This window comes from Haemaphysalis longicornis, unplaced genomic scaffold (assembly GCF_048455015.1).
Source record: "Haemaphysalis longicornis isolate Haplotype H1 unplaced genomic scaffold, Haemaphysalis longicornis Haplotype H1 scaffold_1, whole genome shotgun sequence".
NCBI lineage: Eukaryota > Metazoa > Arthropoda > Arachnida > Ixodida > Ixodidae > Haemaphysalis > Haemaphysalis longicornis.
In genome coordinates this window covers 409,390,447-409,407,842 of record NW_027526203.1, presented here as the reverse complement: position 1 = coordinate 409,407,842, position 17,396 = coordinate 409,390,447, and positions in this window count along the sequence as shown.

Sequence of the window (17,396 nt, the reverse complement as noted above, 5' to 3'; positions counted from 1 at the left end):
GTTTCTACGAAGAAGAGAAACATGATTACCGCGGCCTGGAATGGAATCGAAGTCACCACCCCGAGAACGTCTTTCGCCCTGATGTGTTCGATCCGCATGAAGGAAGTAGTTGTACTAAAAAAAAACCGCCGCTAGCTTAAGTGAGTTCCGAAATTGGCCGCCGTACCATCGCGGTATGCGGCTGTACTACTTTGTTACTCGCCTGCGGGCATTAAAGGTACTTCACCTCTGCGGCTCTGTATCTCCGCCGGCATGACTACGCACGCTCAGAGCAGAACACAAAGCAACGCAGGCGTTCGCGGGAGCACGTTAAGGCGGCTACATTCATGGTAGCGTAATATGTGTGTGTCGGAATGGTGGTGCCCCATACAGGGTGTTTGGCTTCACTGAACCGTCTGATCTCTTCACAGGACCGTATCACCGCGACTGCGATCGTATCTGCAGCGCCTGCACGACTGTGCACGCTCAGTGCCGAGCAAAAAGCAACATCATGCACGCAGCCATGTGACACGTTGGCGGTATCACGGTAGCGTGAATCTAAAAAAAGCATAGTAGGCCTTGCGCCATAAAAGTGCAATCATCATCATCATGAATGTAGAAAGCCTGATTGAGGCGAAACGTTCGTGAGCTACTGGCTCATCACGGCGGCTACTCTCATGGAGGTTCATACTAGCATACACTAGAGGGGACACTGTCGCTAGTGTCTATGCGAGCGGCCGAATGCCGGCTTCAAGACCCATAGAGGCGGCCATGCCTGGATAATACCTGATGTTCGAACTTGTCTTGACCCAGCCGTCATCTTGAATTGACTCAAAGCACTTTTTTAAAATAAAAAGCTGTAACTAATGTTGATTGGTGTATAAATGATTAGTTGTGTACACAACTTGGACTTGATGTTAATTTTGTGTTGATATTTAGAAGGATACCGAATAGCAGATTTGTAAACGGATTACACGGCTGAGTTTAGCGGAGCCGGCGAAGTGTTTTTTCTTGTTTTGTTTTTGCATGCGAGTCGGCGATGGTCTGCGACTGAAGCAGGGTGGCTGTACTTCGTTTAATTTTGTTCTGGAAGACTACGAGAATGGCGGTGGTGCCTCATGCAACCCCATGTAAATAATCACGGTTGTTTAACTGTTGACGCTTTACTCGCCGTGAGTTCGACATGCTGGCAAAATCGCGAAAGGGCGCTTCGTTTACGCTGAGTGAAAGCTGATCGTTTGGAGGCTACTTTGGTGCCTCAAAGAGGCGATAACGGCCAACTCGAGCATAGGCGCCACCGCTGTTTGTTCCGAACACGAAAACGGTGTTTTATTGACCGGATGGTTCATTTTTATTTTTTATTTGTTTGTTGTACTTTTGGTGTGTTCTTTTATGCCCTGAGGCACTGTTGAGCCCTTTCTGCGAGCAAATGTTAAATTTATATGGTGAGAACGATAAAAATAAGAAGCAAGGTACCGGACCAGGCCGCATAGCAATAAAATATTCGTCCTTCATTTAGAGACGATCACCGTCTTTTGCCAAGAGAGGCAGGCAGGCGAGTCCTTAAAACTGAAGCAGGCGACTGCATTTTACCGGCGTTCTTAATTTTGTTAAAATTTTTGTATATAATGTTTTCAGCGCTGATATTGCTTAGCACCATAGGTGTACATTACAAGCCCACAACAGTGTTCTCCTGCGATAACTGATCATCGCCTGCTTAAAGACAGAATGACAACGAGGTTTCGCTCCCAGATGTAACCATGTACACGTGTGCAATCGAGGACTCACTATATTTGCCAGTGCCACCCATACAAGCGTGTCGAAGCGAAAGGACGGAGTCCTATATTACGCGCGAAGGTCCATTGGTATGCCGGTTGCGAAAATAGCTGTACAGGTAGGCAGCCATAGACTAAATCCTGGTACCTATACTTGGACAGTCGTTCTTTCATGGAACGATAAATACATTCATGCGACTGCTGATGCCTGTACTCGTTATCACGCCATAGTAGGCTTATTTGTTGCTCACTAGCCTTAAAACTTTCTAAAAACTTTCTCTGGGTAAGTTGGCACTCTTACTTTTCCTGGGCTTATATGCTTAAATGCTGTGCACAATTGCCGAGGTACGTGTGTTTCCGATGGACGCGCTTCTTTTGGGCGAACCCCTTCAAGTCTACCTTAAATGTTTCATAAGGCATGAACTCCAGCCTTTCTCGGCATACAGTTTCATACAATAGTAACTAGAGGGGAAACTGGCGCCAACGCGAACACCGAGGCTGCGCTTGCGCTTCGATGGGAATTATGGGTAGTCCTGGAACCGGATGGCGTAGGATCGAAACAGGTCTATGGCTGCGCAAATGGTGTTTTTTGATAGAAAAACTCTTATTGCCCGGTTTGCTGTTTACAAATTACATGGCTAACAAGAAAGTTAGGGACTAAAAACTGGTTTTGTATGAAATAAAACAGCGCGTTTAAATAAAAAGCAGACGCGGAGCCGAGTAGGTGTGCGGAGTAGGTTTGCCATTTGCCGCTAACTACAGCAGGACGCGGAATTCTTTAAGAACCATTTGTAAAAGTTTTGGCGCTTGCAGTGTTTTATACTAAGAAAAGTTTTGTGCTCCTAATAAAAAGAAGCCGGTTATCTTTTGAGAAGCTATTCTTGCCTGAATTAATGCCATTCATCAAGCTGCGTTCCTATCAGCCGCGGGTACTGCTGGTCTACGCCGTAGGAGCCGGCGTTCGCATGAAAAGATGGCTATTCCCGCAACTGTCGTCGGCTACGAAAATACATTGCTCTTCCGAATGAGCAGCGCTGCGACTCCTAATTCACAGACAACTTCGCCGCACACAGCGCCGTTATTTGTGTTTTCGTGCTCGCTGGTCCGGCAGTGAATACATAACCCACCCGATTCGCAACTATTGTTACAAAACATTTCCACTCAGGGCACCGTCAGTGCGCGTGCGGCATTCAGTTCAATAAGAAACGTATTTTTGAACGCTTCTTCCAACATATGCAAATGCGTTCATGCAAGTCCAAAACAAAAACGAAACTGTCTGCACTATTCAATCCATAATAACTTCCGCAAGCCACCGAGTTGCAGTCCGAATCCACAACTATACCCATCACGCCAATCGCGGTGGACGATCGCAGCGCCAGATACCTCTCTAGTTGTCATTGTATAAAACTCTATGCTTATCGGCTCTTCCAACAAAGTGCTCGAGAAGTAGTTTTGCGGCAGCCATTTTGCGTCATCAGCATATAATTCCATTACGTTTCGCCCAAATTTTGGTTTCCCAGAATCCTCTGCGGGTACTATCAAAACAATCGATCCACCTTTCCACCCCGGGGATTGTTAAGAAGTCTACTTTGCCATCAGTAGCCCTCAAACAATTGACCCTAGCGTTCTTGACAGACAAATACACCAGAACTGTACATGTATATACTGACGGCTCTGTGACTGAATTCAGCTCTACCACGGTTGTGGCAATTCCAAGCACGTGCGCTACTCGAGGCTTCAAACTATAGACCACAAGACAATCCCCCCCCCCCCCCCCCCCCCTGCTACAGAGTTGGTTGCTATCCGGTAGACGATTTGTTTAGCCTCCTGTGAATGACCTCAAGCTTGGACCCTGTTTCGTGACTCAAAGCCAGGTCCTCACTCTAGGTATTCAATGGGGTTATGAAACAGTGAACTTATTATGTACTTGCTGCAGAAGTAATGGAATTGTGCTCCTTTCACACGCCGCGGTAGCTCAGTGGCTAAGGCGTAGCGCTGCTGAGCACGAGGTCGCGGGTTCGATTCCCGGCCGCGGCGGCCGCTAGGCTAAAAAACGCCCGTGTATGCGAGATTTCGACGCACGTTGAATATCCCCAGGGGGTCGAAATTAATACGGGGCCCTCCACTGCGGCGCGCCTCATCGCCTGCGTTGCCCCGGCGAGTTAAAGCCTACAATCGATTGGTGGAGGCGAAAAGCAAAAACACCCGTGTGTTCGACATTTCGGCGCACGTTAAAGATCCCCAGGTGTTCAAAATTAATTCGGAGCCCTCCATTACGGCGCGCCTCATCGCTTGTGTAGTGTCGGCGCGTTAAACCCTACAATCAATCAAATCAATTCGGCTCCATTGCACTGCAACAAGGACATGTCCTCACCATTCAGTGGGTACCAGACCATTGCGGGCTAGCTGTTAACGACTGGGCTGACGAGGAGGCAAAGAACGTTTCTGCAAACGCCCATGTTGTACGTCTGCCCTTCGCAAGGCCGAACACGGCTCTTGGTATTCAGCAAAACCACGCCACACTTTTTCACCAACTACAGCTTGACGTAGCCTTTACCCGTCGCTACAAACACCTTATCGGCGTTATGAGTGACACCAACTGTGAAACATGCTGTGCACAAGAGACTATTTCGCATGTTCTCAGCAACTGTCCACGATAAGGCATCATCGAGAACAATTATCCAGATGGTTGGCCTGTTTGGCCTGTCGTGTTCTGACTGGGCCCTTGGCCAGACGCGCAGCGTTTCCGCAAGACATTCAAAGCAGTGCTGACATTTCTGCGCAGCAGTGCCCTGGAAGATATATTGTAGTTGAGGCCCGTCTTGATGAACTATAACACATGCACTGTAAGTATAAGTATAGGCGTCTTTTGTACATAGCCATTCTTTCATTTCTCCGTCATTTTCATCTCTCTCATCCTTCATCCACGCTCTTTCTCCCCCTTGCCCTTCCCACACACAGAATATCTGGCTAGAACTAATACCATCAGGTCCCGACCTATCTTTTTTTTTTTTCAATAAAATCTCTCTCTCTCTCTCTCTCTCTCTCTCTCTCTCTCTCTCTCTGTCTCTCTCTTAAATTTTTAGTGTTACAACGTATGACTGTGGCGAGTGCTTCTTTATGGATGAGCGAAACTGCATTCTGCACTTTGCTGTTAGCGCAATAAATTGAAACTTCTTCCTCACCAACTCTTACAGTGTCTGCTCAATAAACCTGTCCCCAGACGCTGAGACGTGGCTCCGGTAATGGAACCAGTTCTTACAGCAACACCTGGCACTGATTGGGGCAACACCGTCACCAATACAGACTGACAACGACTTCTTTGAATGGCAAGCATGTCGGTGATCGCTTTGGACAGGCATATAGCGTCACCAGTAAATAGCCATGTAAGCCATACTTTATGGCTAAGAAGTACTGTTAAGCACCCGAGCAATCAGTACCAAGTTCTATTTCAACTGGTAAAGCCATTCTACCGTTGCAAATGTTCATTTGTCCCTTCCTGGCCGGTACGGCTTAACGTCATCCTACTGCAATATATTAGAGTATTTGTTTCACTACATTGTTGTTACCTTTAACTTCAAACACCATGGGTCAGACACTGAAAGTATTCCACAAGTTTGCATGGTCACGGGCTGTGGAAGCGATTTTACGTGCGCCTTGTTCCCGCCAATGAATACAGGCAGCTGATTACCACCGGACAGGGCCTCTGTTGTGCCTGCGGAAACAGCCTAGCACACGACGGTTGGACTGGCGGGATCGTTCTGTGCATGCGACCTACCCTCGCTTGTTTCGCCGCTTTAAACCATGAGGTGCTTATCCACCCGCCGGTCGACGCTCCTGCAGTATTATTTAAAAAAATCGCCGGCTGTAAATACATACTTACCGCTGGTAAGGAGTTTTTCTTTCGCTTAGCCGCTACCGAGGTTGTGTTGTCCTCGCAAGCGTTGTCATGAACGGGACTAGGGTGGAACAGTGTGCTCGTTCCGTCTACCTGGTGCGGAATCTTGAGTTCGCGTCCGTTTTGCAAAATGCCGCAGACCGAGAGTGGTGCTAGGGTTTCGGCTACACGAATATTCCACTGCTTCCTGTATCCATTTTATTTCAGCCGTTCATCCGCTGGAATGTGACGATAACAGCAGTTCTGCCCCGGAACGAGCCGTCGATGCTTTCAATTAACACCAGAACTAAAACTTATAGCTCAGAAACATCCGAAGCCTAGTACACAGCACAACCGTTAAGCCTCAAATTAAGCCTTATAATCACAGGTGTACAGTCATGGACAAATGAAAAGAAAACACGAAAATATGAACCAGAACACAGAAATAACGTGATTTCTTTCTATGCAAGTTAAAATGACGCGCGCTTTAGTTACAAAAACAAAACTGGGAAATGTGGCTTTCCAAATATACCACTAGCACGCCATTACTGGACCTCAACGAATAGTATTTTTCGATTTTGGGTGTTCTGGTTCATATTTGTGTGTCCGCATTTCATTTGTCCATGACCGTACGTCACACAATCAGCTCCATGGTGGTTGAACGATTGCAGCGCCAGTGTCCCCTTTAGTTATTATAGGAAACTCTATGGCTACTATACACGGCCACAACTTAAGAACGGCAACGGAAGTTGCTGCTGCGCCTCTTCACCCTAGCCGGCTGTTCCACCGCGCGGAGTAAAGAGTTCGTTACTGGGAGTATTTTGAACGTGACACGAGTTGTTTCCGCGATTTATATGATTTAGTCTGCGTACAAATTTCTGCAGAAACGACAAAATAAGTGAGGAAAAGCAGACGATGTTACCGATTAAGCGCAGCCTCCATTCAAAGCTCGCGCGCGCGTGGCCAATCGGGTCCGTCGCTTCGGTGACGCGATTCACTACGTGAGCTATTGCCGTTCTTAACTTGTACCCGAGTATAGGTCCCCGCAGCAAAAGAAAAGAGGTCTAAGTCATATGGAGAGCGAAACATTGTAGATAGGGTGATAGTATCACATTAAAGGGACCCTGCAACACTTGCTATCGACTACTAGTAATGTATTTTGGGATTAAGTCTATTGTCCCAGAAATCTCCTCCCGCAAGAATTATGAAAATCCGTTCACAATTAACGAAACTACGCGCGATGAGAAATCGCGCATAATCGTTCCCTCTCAACTCGACCGCGGGCAACGCGACGAAAGCTGCGCGCTCTCCCCTGGAGAGGGGGGCGGCTCGCGGCGTTTTCTTCGGCGGCCTACGATATATCACATGCCGGGTAGTTTTCTCTTTTTCTCCGCAACGCGGAGGGGCCTATTTCCGGTCTGGTGCCACAAAAAAGCAGGCATGGGTGCCTGCTCGCAAGTGCGCGCTCGGGCTGGTAGGGCGTTTTTGAAGAAATAAACGTTTGTAGTCGAGTGGTCCCGTTGAAAGGGAAGTATTGAGCTCATCACTCAAACTCCGCGCGCACTCAAAACACAAAAGAAACGGCAAAACTGTGCCTACAGGTTCAGGCATGGAAGAAGTTCGTACACAGCGATGACGACGACGGAAATGGGAGAATCTCCCCGCGAAGTTGACCAGTGACGGCCGATTGGGCAGCCATGGCCTATGTGACGTCCCTCAGGCCATGCATAATGAGGACAACTGAAGAGAGGGCGGTTTGTTTTTCCGCGTCTTTCACATCGATTTGCGCGCTCACCGCTTCACGTGCACGTGTAATATTGGAAAGCTTTGGAAAGTTGTGGAGAGGGTGATAAGTAGGTGTTGGAGATGTTAGAAATGGGAGTGGAGGTTAAACAGCTCCAAGTATCTCGTGCTCGGCGACTGCAGCCATATCACCGAGGTCAGCTATACCGGACGCTGTGCTCACCATGGTTAATGCACATGAGGCAGCAGTTAAGTCGCCCACCAATAGCAATGCGCATTATGCTAGGCAGTAGGCCAAGCGCGCTCAGTACTTGGGCAACCGGTGGAAGTTTGATTTGATTGATTGTGGGGTTTAACGCGCCGCAGCTACACCCGGGCTATGAGGTGCGCCGTAGTAGGAGGCTCCGGAGTAATTCTTGACCACCTGGGATATTTGACGCGCGCCGAAATTTCGACACACGTGCGTTTCCGCTTTTCGCCTCAATCAGAAAAGCAGCCACCGCGGCCGGGATCGAACCGGCGTCCTTAGGTTCAGCAGCACAAGGCCGTAGCGACCGAGTCACCGCGGTGGGTACAGGCGGGAGTTTAAAGGAAAAGGTGCCATGGATGGTGAAGAATGACACTTACAAAACGAGCTCAGCCACCTCAGTGGCCCAGCATGGCATGTGGGGAGAGCACAGGTGATGACATTAAGTCTAACGCAATCGATCGCACCCGCCATCCACTTGCTCCCAGGTGTGGACAAAGGAAAAGGGCCCAGTATAAATCCAGTCCAATGTGAAAGTATGCTTCAGCGGAAACTGCAAGTGTATGCAAAGGGCGATATGCACGCTTCACGGGCGGTTTACCGGTTTGGAACAGGCGACATTCACGAACGTAACGTTCCAATAAGCATTAGAGCGCAGCCCCCCCCCCCCCCCCAAAAAAAAATAAATAAATAAATAAATAAATAAATAAATAAATTAGGGGCAGCATCACACTAGTGCCACGAAGACTGGGCAAACAGCAAAAGCTGGCGGCCCCACCTAGCTTATTCTTGGTTCGGCTAAGTTGCAGACTAGACCAAGTTTTTTGCGTAGTTATGCTTCGAGACTCGGTCACGTTTTCTGCGTGTTGTCTTCGTTATAGCTCCCCAAAGAGCAATCAACGCTCGGTCATTAAAGTGCGTACAATGTACGTGGGTCGCCCGCTTTGAGGTGAAGCTCTAGAATTAGCGTAGTGCGCAGCGGGATGGACGTCTTCTTAAAATTTTTGAACTCGTTCGGTGGTCACCGCTCGACTTGTGTGGTGTGGCTTGTGGGACACTAATTACGAAGTTTATTAACGTTATCGCTTCTTGGCCTTTTAGCTTCTCTTATTTTGGCATTAATTCTTCTCTTTGCACCGTCAAAACTGCACCACTCGTCGCAACAATCGACAGAGCAAGCCACCCCGTGACGCGTTTCCATAGCCATGCTTGTACCAGTTGTGTCGCACCTCCGAAAGGTGGCGACACGAGTCCCGCCCGCGGCGGCGAGGCAAAGCTACGTTTTTCCTGCGCTCGGCGAGGTTTTTTCTGCGCACTTTCCCCACCCAACCGCCAGTTTAAACAGCATTACTGTTACAATTTGGCAAATTGCCGCTCTGCGATCGTGTAGGATACGTAAAACGTATGCAACACAGACCTATCATGAAAGCGCGCGTCGAAAACGTCGAAAAGCTAAAACGCTCGTGTGTCGGTGGCGTACTTAAAAAAACCCTCAGCTGGTGTACACTAATCCGGAGCCCGCTCCTAAGGTGCCAGGTGTAGCTCCCTGCTAATCAAATTTGATTCACTTAGCAAATAACGCTCAGCGGGCTGGCAAGGTCAACACGCCTTTTCCTTTTTTTGAAATTTGCGTGACTACGTTTGGGGGTGGTTAATTCCCTGTTATGCACTAGACTTCAGTTGTCGATAAAGCCTAGTTGTTGTCGATAAAGCCTAGGTGGGGATGGTTTAAGTGCAAGGTAACAACGTAAGGGAAAGAATAGGTGTTCTTCTGGCTTGTCTATTCTTCGTCTGTTGGCAGAAATGCCTGGCGCATAAGCCAAACCTTGAATGACTAAACTGTCAACATACCTGGAGATCGTCACGCGCCCATCGAAATACACTTGATTATGCAAAACCATTGCGCAGGTCATTCACGTAAACGCTGAATAACGGAGGCGATAACGCAGAGCTCTGGGGCCCCCCACAGTGAAAATGCAGAGGTACACTCCAAATCTTACCAGTGGTTACATTTTAAGATCAGTTGCACCCATGATTAACAAGAGGGAACAAAAACGGGCCTCGGAAGCCATAACAAAAACGGCGTTGTCGGTAAAACTTCCTCGAAATGCGTATTTTCGTAGTGCTCCCCCGTGTCTGCCTTAGCTTTTTGACTCATTTTCTCTCTACGTTCAATTTATTGGTTATGTGGTTTAGTGGTCTGAAGCTACACCTGGACGATGAGGCACGCCGTATTGGAGCGCTCCGGAATAATTTCGACCACCTGGGGATCTTTAACGTGTGCTGAAATCATCTCGACACACGGGTGTTTTTCCTTCTTGCCTCTCTCATAAAAGCGGTCGCCGCGGCCGGGAATCGATCCCACGTCCTTGGGCTCAGCAGCACAACGCCTTAGCCACTGAGCCACCACGGTGGGTCCCTACGTTCATTCAACGAGCCCCTGAATCCCAAGTGGTCACAGCTCGGTGACCACAGGAAGTAGAAATGCATGGAGGCTGATGTGAGGTCACAAGGGGTTCTGCCGAATGCGCTCAGCTCTCGGGCTAACAACTGATTATATTAAAGATGATGATCTCGTGGCTCGCGATTATGATTGTACAAGTCGCATGGAGGTCATATGCTCCGCTGCCTGTTCCTTCTACTTCACTGCTATTTTACGGTGCTGCTAACTTTGAGAAAGAAGAAAGAAGAAGAAGTTTATTGACTCTTGTAAAAGAGGAAGGTTACATGTGAAGATATATCCAGACCAGGGTCCCATAGTTGATACTGCACCGGGACCCTGCACCGGCACCCGAGAACTTTACGCCGATGGTGGCTACATTGGGACTACAGTGACATACTAACGCATACATTTCCTGCCTTGAACGGGAAATCAATTTGTTCTGGTTGTTTGGTGGCTTTTATCTATGCATCTATTCAGGGTCACAGGCCATGCACTATTCACAGTAAGCGCTTCTCCGAATTTTCCGTGTGGTAATACTTCTGATGTTAAACCTAACTTGCCTTGTCTTTCTCAATCCCCCCTCCCCCTCCCGGTAATCCATTTAGATGTTTTGGAGACTGTACCGCTATATAAGAATGGTCAACTACAGTCTGTACTGCCTGATTCCATGCACCGACCGGCCTGTTGCCCGGTCCGCTGTTTGGAGCAGGTCGATACAAGGGAGGAATCACGGGACGAAGGGTCTTCCCAAGAGGCAATTAACGAGATGCGTGTAAACAGCGCCTAATTGGAAGCGCTCCAGCCATGTCTTGGGACAGGAGACGATGTCTTCGCGGCCAAGGAAGCGACCGCCGATGGATAGAGCCTGTTGCGTTCTGCATAGGTTGGCGGTTGCGATTCTGCATCTTTTTACCGCTTATATTACCGCAGTGGGCAAGGCGGCATCAACACGGCCGGGGCAGTGCTGGGCCGCTTCATTATTTTAGTGCAGTTCTTCATCTGTTTCTCTGCTCCCGGTGCCTGCGATACCACCATGAGCCCGGCTGCTACCACGGTTACACAACACGTCAATTCCTTCGTCAGCCCTCAATCGCCGCTTCCTCTCACTTCAGTCTGGGATGGCTATGGTGTCCCTTTGGCGTATCTGTCTTCTCTTAACGGATTTGTACTACCACCGGCACTATCCCGGATCGTCATCGACTCCCGGACGGTGGCGTCAGGCCTAGACAGGTCAAAAGCGCTGCACTCAGCGACCCACTTCAGTGGGCATGGCGGCAGCAACAGGGCCGCCGCAATGCTGAACCGCTTGATTCTTTTCGTGCAGCTGGGGTACCACAAGAACGCATATTGCATTAGATCTGACGATCCTTTCTGTTGCTGGTGCGTTGCCCACGCACTCTCGCCCGTTGGTGTTCCCACGTGATGTATTCGGTAGGTCGCTTGCTGTTGAGCCGTTCCGCCCCCTGTCCCGCCCCCGCGAAGCCTGTTTCGTTCGCTCCTCGTCGCCAGGAGCCTCCTGATCGTCCCCGCCGGTAGTGGCTCTCATTGCGCGTGGTGCAGCCGCCTGCCCCCCTTTGGCGCTGCTGCTTCCCTTTCCCGCTGCGTCACCTTTCTCACGGCCGTCTTCCGGCCGACCCTCCTCCAGTTTTTTTTCCCGGCGCTCAATCCCTGGCTTGCGCTCCCATCTGTGCGATTCTGCGTACCTCATATAACGTTTTTTTTTTTTTGTACCTAGCTCGTTCCATTAAACATAGAGATTTAAGCTTTCACCTTAAGGAAATGCGCCATACAAGCAGCCATAGTTTATCCCCTACTTCCCTCGAACAATTACCATTACATTTGAATACTTCACGCGGACAATACAAGAGTGGAATGAATTGCCCGAACGCATTTTTGTAGCGTAATCTACACTGGCCGAGGTTGAGCAGTTTCGCGTGGGCCGTGAAGGGCCGTTCTGCGCAAGCGCGAGGTGCATTGGATTGAATTGGCTTGGCTTGGATTGGATTGGATTGGATTGGACTGGATTGGATTGAATTGGTTTGGATGGGATTGGATAAAAGTGGATTGTGTTGGATTGTGTTGCGTCATAGCCGCGGCAGACGCACTGGCGCTGGCACGTGCCCAGGTGTGCGCCTCAATTGCGCAGTAGCCAAGTCTGACGCTGCGCTTCAAAAGAAAAGAGAAAAAGCATGATAAACATGTAAAAACTAGAGCAGTTTGAATAAAATCATACAGGTACCCTATTAAAAATGGTTGAAATATTCCAGTAGGGCTCTCTTAAAATTTCAATTAAAAAATTAGTAGTGGCTTAGCTCTGCTATGATATACGTAGCGTGAGCTAAGGTTCAGCAATCCAGTCGAATGCAGTCCAATCCAGTCCAGTCCAGTCCAGTCCAATCCAGTCCAGTCCAGTGAAATTCAGTCTAATCCAGTCCTGTCCAGTCACTGCTCCTCGAACATGCTCAGCACGGCTCTTCACGAGCCACGCGAAACGGCTATCAAGCGGCTCCGGGAAACCTTGTTATGCCTTAATTAACGTTTGTTGAGATTTATAATTAGATTTTAGCCGGACTTTTTATCGCATTTGCCTCATGTATTTTTGTTGATGTTGCTATTGTCGACATTGTATTGTATATTGTATTGTATTGCCTTGTGTGAATATACTTCTTAAGTTTTTTTACCCTTCCTGCTGCGACCATTTAATTGGTCTGCAGTATAACTAAATGAAAAATAAATAAATAAATAAATAAATAAATAAATAAATAAATAAATCCCCCCTATTTTTATAATTGCCACGTTTGCCCTAATATGCATGAAAAAATATCTCGGGTGTGCAGCGTTCTGAACAGTATCAGTTTTCGGTGGCCAAATGGCAGAAGAATAGCTAAGCTAGCTGAAAACGGCACGGGGTGGCGGCAGGGAGGAGTAAGAAGAAACGGAGGGGTGGGGGGTGGGGGGAGCGAGGGGTCAACGTAAATATTATATTTCATGTGCGGCTTAGAATTCAAACGAAAAATCACCGTTCGATACTTCTGCTGAAGCCAGCACGGGCTAACGGTGCCGCTTGCCGGGAAAGACTTCGGCGCCAGTTCAGGAGGGAGGCTGGCCCCGTGCGGGGACGGCGATATGTGCCAGCCCCAGGCCTGCGCTAACGGCGCGATGTAAGTACATCCTTCTAACCGCGCGTCTATTGCAGCCGTTTGCGCGGCTGCTACACTTTCAGTCGGGTCAAATGTCCCGTAAATCAGCTCGCGGAGGCCGCTAGGGCTGGCGAACGACTGGATGTAGAAAGGATGATTAAAGCCGACCGAAGCCGCCAACAGTGGCGCCTTGCGCGGCCTTTGTTCCCGGGCCCCGAAAAGCGGCGATCGTCGTCTATTGTCTTGACAGTCTGGAGGAGCCTGTCCTGCCTAATGTGGCGTGCGTTGAACAACGACGTCAGCAGCCCGTTGCCCGAGATAGCAGGGCGTACACAGCAAGCGCAAACTTTGTTCCTTCCCGCAATCTGACGTGCATTGCGCGCTGCTAGCAACGCGCCTCCTCTTTCTTCTCCCCGTGGGACTGAAACGACGAGCACTGGGTTGAGAGTACCAGGACCGTTGCAGGCGAGAGCAATTAGGGATGCTTTAATTATGGGATGTACTTGAGCGCGGCCCTATAATGACTGGACATGCACTCGTACAGGGAAAATGAGAAAAGAATAATATTTGCAGGAAGGTCCCATCACCTGAATGCATCCAATCGTAAGTAAAGGAGATTTTAATAATGATCGGTTGAGCACTCATGCCGTACCCGTTGCATGCTATTGGAAAATTGTAGCGGTTAAGGCTCATTGGGGGAGTTAGCGCTCCCAAGTCCCCCCGAGCACATGCAGGCGTCGTTCCGGCCCTTCTCACAAGAGGCAGCTTTTCCTTCAGACCCCACGAGGCGCGAACTGGAGGTCATTGCGTGATGAGGAAATAATGTAGGCTGCACGAACAACGTCATTTGTGCACAAAAGTCTCTTCGGCATTCATTTGTAGTCTCTTCCCGGAGCATGCTCACTGCAGGCAGTTTCTTTCTGAAGGGTGGTGTACCTCTGCACCTGTTGCCGCAATTTCCACGTTGCCACAAGTCGCGTGTTGTATCCAGTTGCCTGCTGCCGCAGCAAGCTGATCTTGTGTTGCCTCGCACAGGGGATACAGCAGGAAAACGGCAAAAAGGGGACTTCTAAGCACTGCCCAGGGGCTGAATACAAAAAATAAAGAGGGCAAGATAAAACTTTCTGGCTTTATTAACAAAGTATGCCATGAGCTTGCAAGCACTACAGTCACCGCTTCAAAGCCACCTGCGCACAAAAAAGGAACGTTACGATTCCTGGGATCACATTTTGCAGCTGCCAAGAGTGAGCGGCATCCTCAGAAAATGGAGCCATGCTGCAAAAAGAAAAGGTAGCGAGCGAGGAGCAGGGACAGGATCGTGTTTCATGGCTGACAAGGCAGCACGCCTAACTGGGCTTGTGGGGCCCTGAATACTGGCGGGAATGGCAGCAAAGGAACGAAGGGAGCAGCTCGGAGACGGCGGCTCCCCAGCGGGTAATCACGTTACGCTGTAATGAGGATTGATAAAGAAAGCTGACGCCGCGGACGAGGCTCGGGTCCGTCGTTCTGGGGAAGTTCGCGTCTCCGGTCAAACCTCCGTGTTGCCAAAAGCGGGCAGAAGCAGAACGCGCAAATAGCGCGCCGAGGTCCCTGGTGAAGCCCTTGGAGTGGGCTAAAAAGGTCGGCTGGCAGTCCCCACGTGACATAGCAACACAACGTCGGCCCAGAGCAGCGACACAAGTGCGGTTGCCGATCGAGTTAACACTACAATCACCACTGCTACCAATACGGAGTTTTTGGCGGTGTTATAGAAATACGCTGACACATCGCTAGAGCGTCTTCTAAACGTGATGTCATCGAACCCACAGAACTTTGCTAAAAGGGCAGACTGCTCAACATCCTAGCAGAACATTTGGAAAGCGTGCGTTTCGCATAATGCAAGGACTCTTCTTGAATGTAAGCACAACAGAAATTATTTCCAGAAGGATCGAGAGTTCTTCTGTACTGGGTTATGGAATGTTGCTGTCCGTAGAGTTACGCCTGAGGGCGTTCACATGTCTGCAATATGCTGAAACCACATGAACCACATCAGTTTGCTCACAACGCTAGATCCAACCTTTTGTTGGATAATTTCTTTCGGGTGAGGAAAACCGAGCAACAGAGCGTTCTGTCAGCACATAGGGCAACTGAATAATGGGCAGTAATCATGCCACATGGCTACGGTGACCATATTACTGGAGGTAGGAAACACGACACACCAGCGGGGGGGGGGGGGGGGGGGGGTACAGAGGATAAAAGGTTAGGATTCGGAGAGGGGTTGAGATTGGGCGTGTTTTGCCGCTGATTTAATTTTCTTTGGGAGAGGCTCGGTTGTAAAATACTTCGCACTTGTAGAGAAAGCTCAGCTGCACAAGTAGCATTTTGCACGCAGCATTGACAGCAGGTTGATGTCCTTGTCCAGTTCACAATAAAAAAAAAAGAAGAAAAAACGTGCTTCACTATTGCCGTGGTTCCAGGGAAACGTAGGGCCAGTTCCGCGATGCGAGAAATCCCAGCGCAACGTGCATTCCTTGTTGCCATGTCTTCAATGACTTGCACCCATCTCTCAGAGACCGAAACTCCTGAATAGTTCCAATCTTTATTTTCTCTTGAATACTTTGCTTCACAATGGTCCACTGATAAAATAATGCCTCTGCAAAGTCTTCTTCGGCAAGAAAGTTTAAAGAGTTCTTCGGTAAGAATTGATGTAAAGTTTACTTCGGTAAATATTTTAAAGTATTCAAGGCAATATTTGTAAAATATACTTGTAAAGAGTCGGCACACTTTTGGGTTGGTAAACGTTCTTGGTGCCAATTCTGAAATTGTGCGGTCCTATGAAAACTGGACATGATTGTTTATTGGGGCAAAAAGACGGAACGGCAGAAGCAGACCACAAAAATGGTACTGTCCCGGCCAAAGCGGGACGACCGGTCACCCCACACATGGCGGGGAGACGAGTCAGCTCCGAACTTCTAATGCTTTTGTGTATGTTAGATTTACATGGTAATTTTAAATTATCATTATTTTCGATACCAAGTTAATCATGAGCGTTATGGCACGCATCCATTACTTTGCGAGCGCGAAATCGGCTATATTTAGGGTTGTTTGTTATCGGGTTTTGTATATTTTTTTCTAAATCGGCGAAAAATCGGGTGCTGTTTTTCAAACTGGTAATCGGGGCGAAATAGGGGTTTTAGGAAAACTATTCCTAAATTCCGGGTTTAGGGCGAAGCCCATTAGGGGCTTGGGCTACCGGCGTCTCATGTCGCCGTCGTCGTAACCGTCGTCTCATGTAGTCACGGTGCTAAAACAACAGGACACTTGTTTACGCCTCGCGCTAGAACGTAATGCGTACTAAAAGAACATCGGGACACTCGTTTACGCCTCGTGCTGGAACGCTTCGCAACGCGTATTAAAAAAAAAAAAAAAACACCGGACACTCGTTTATGCTTCGTGCTTCAAAGACACGAGACTTTTATGGCAAAGCAGTGTACCTCTACCCCTAACGGTTTCACCTCCTTTGGAAACACGCCAAGGCGTCATGAATACATTTATACACTGCACGCTTCGCCCCTCCCCAGGTTTCACGATATTGGAGATGGCCCAATATTTTTTAGATGTTCATTCAATCAAATATTTCCACGTCTCTCAGCCAGCCCATTAGTGATTTTTTTCGGGTTAAATCTACAGGTGTACTGAGTAATACACACAGTTTGTTTTATCTGAAAGTATCACGAGCCTAAATACAACGCGTTAAAATTGGTGTTTGTTTCAAGCTGGTTATCGGGGAGACGTCAGGGTTTTCTAGCGAATGCTCTCCGAAATTTGGCGTTTGTTTGGAAATGAATGAGCAATGATGACAGCAAAGAGCATTGATAGCTTCTAAGAAATGAAACATTTTATTCACGAAAAGCTGGTCATCACGTTTTTACACATCCGTGTTTACATACATTATCATCTGCATGCGCAACGTGTCGGTCTCCATTCGAGACCTGTCCGATAGTTGAACGTTAGTTGAACGATAGTTGAACGATAGTCGAATGCAGCCGGGAGAAAATTCTTTCCACATCACGGCTTCTGTTAGATAGGCACAACAATGTCAGTGCAGCATTTGTTAGCCTGGGATAGCGAGCTCTAGAGTCATGCCAATACTCGATGAGTTCCAAAGCTGTGATGGTGGAGCTTGCTTCCAGCAAGTACTGGTTGAGAACGG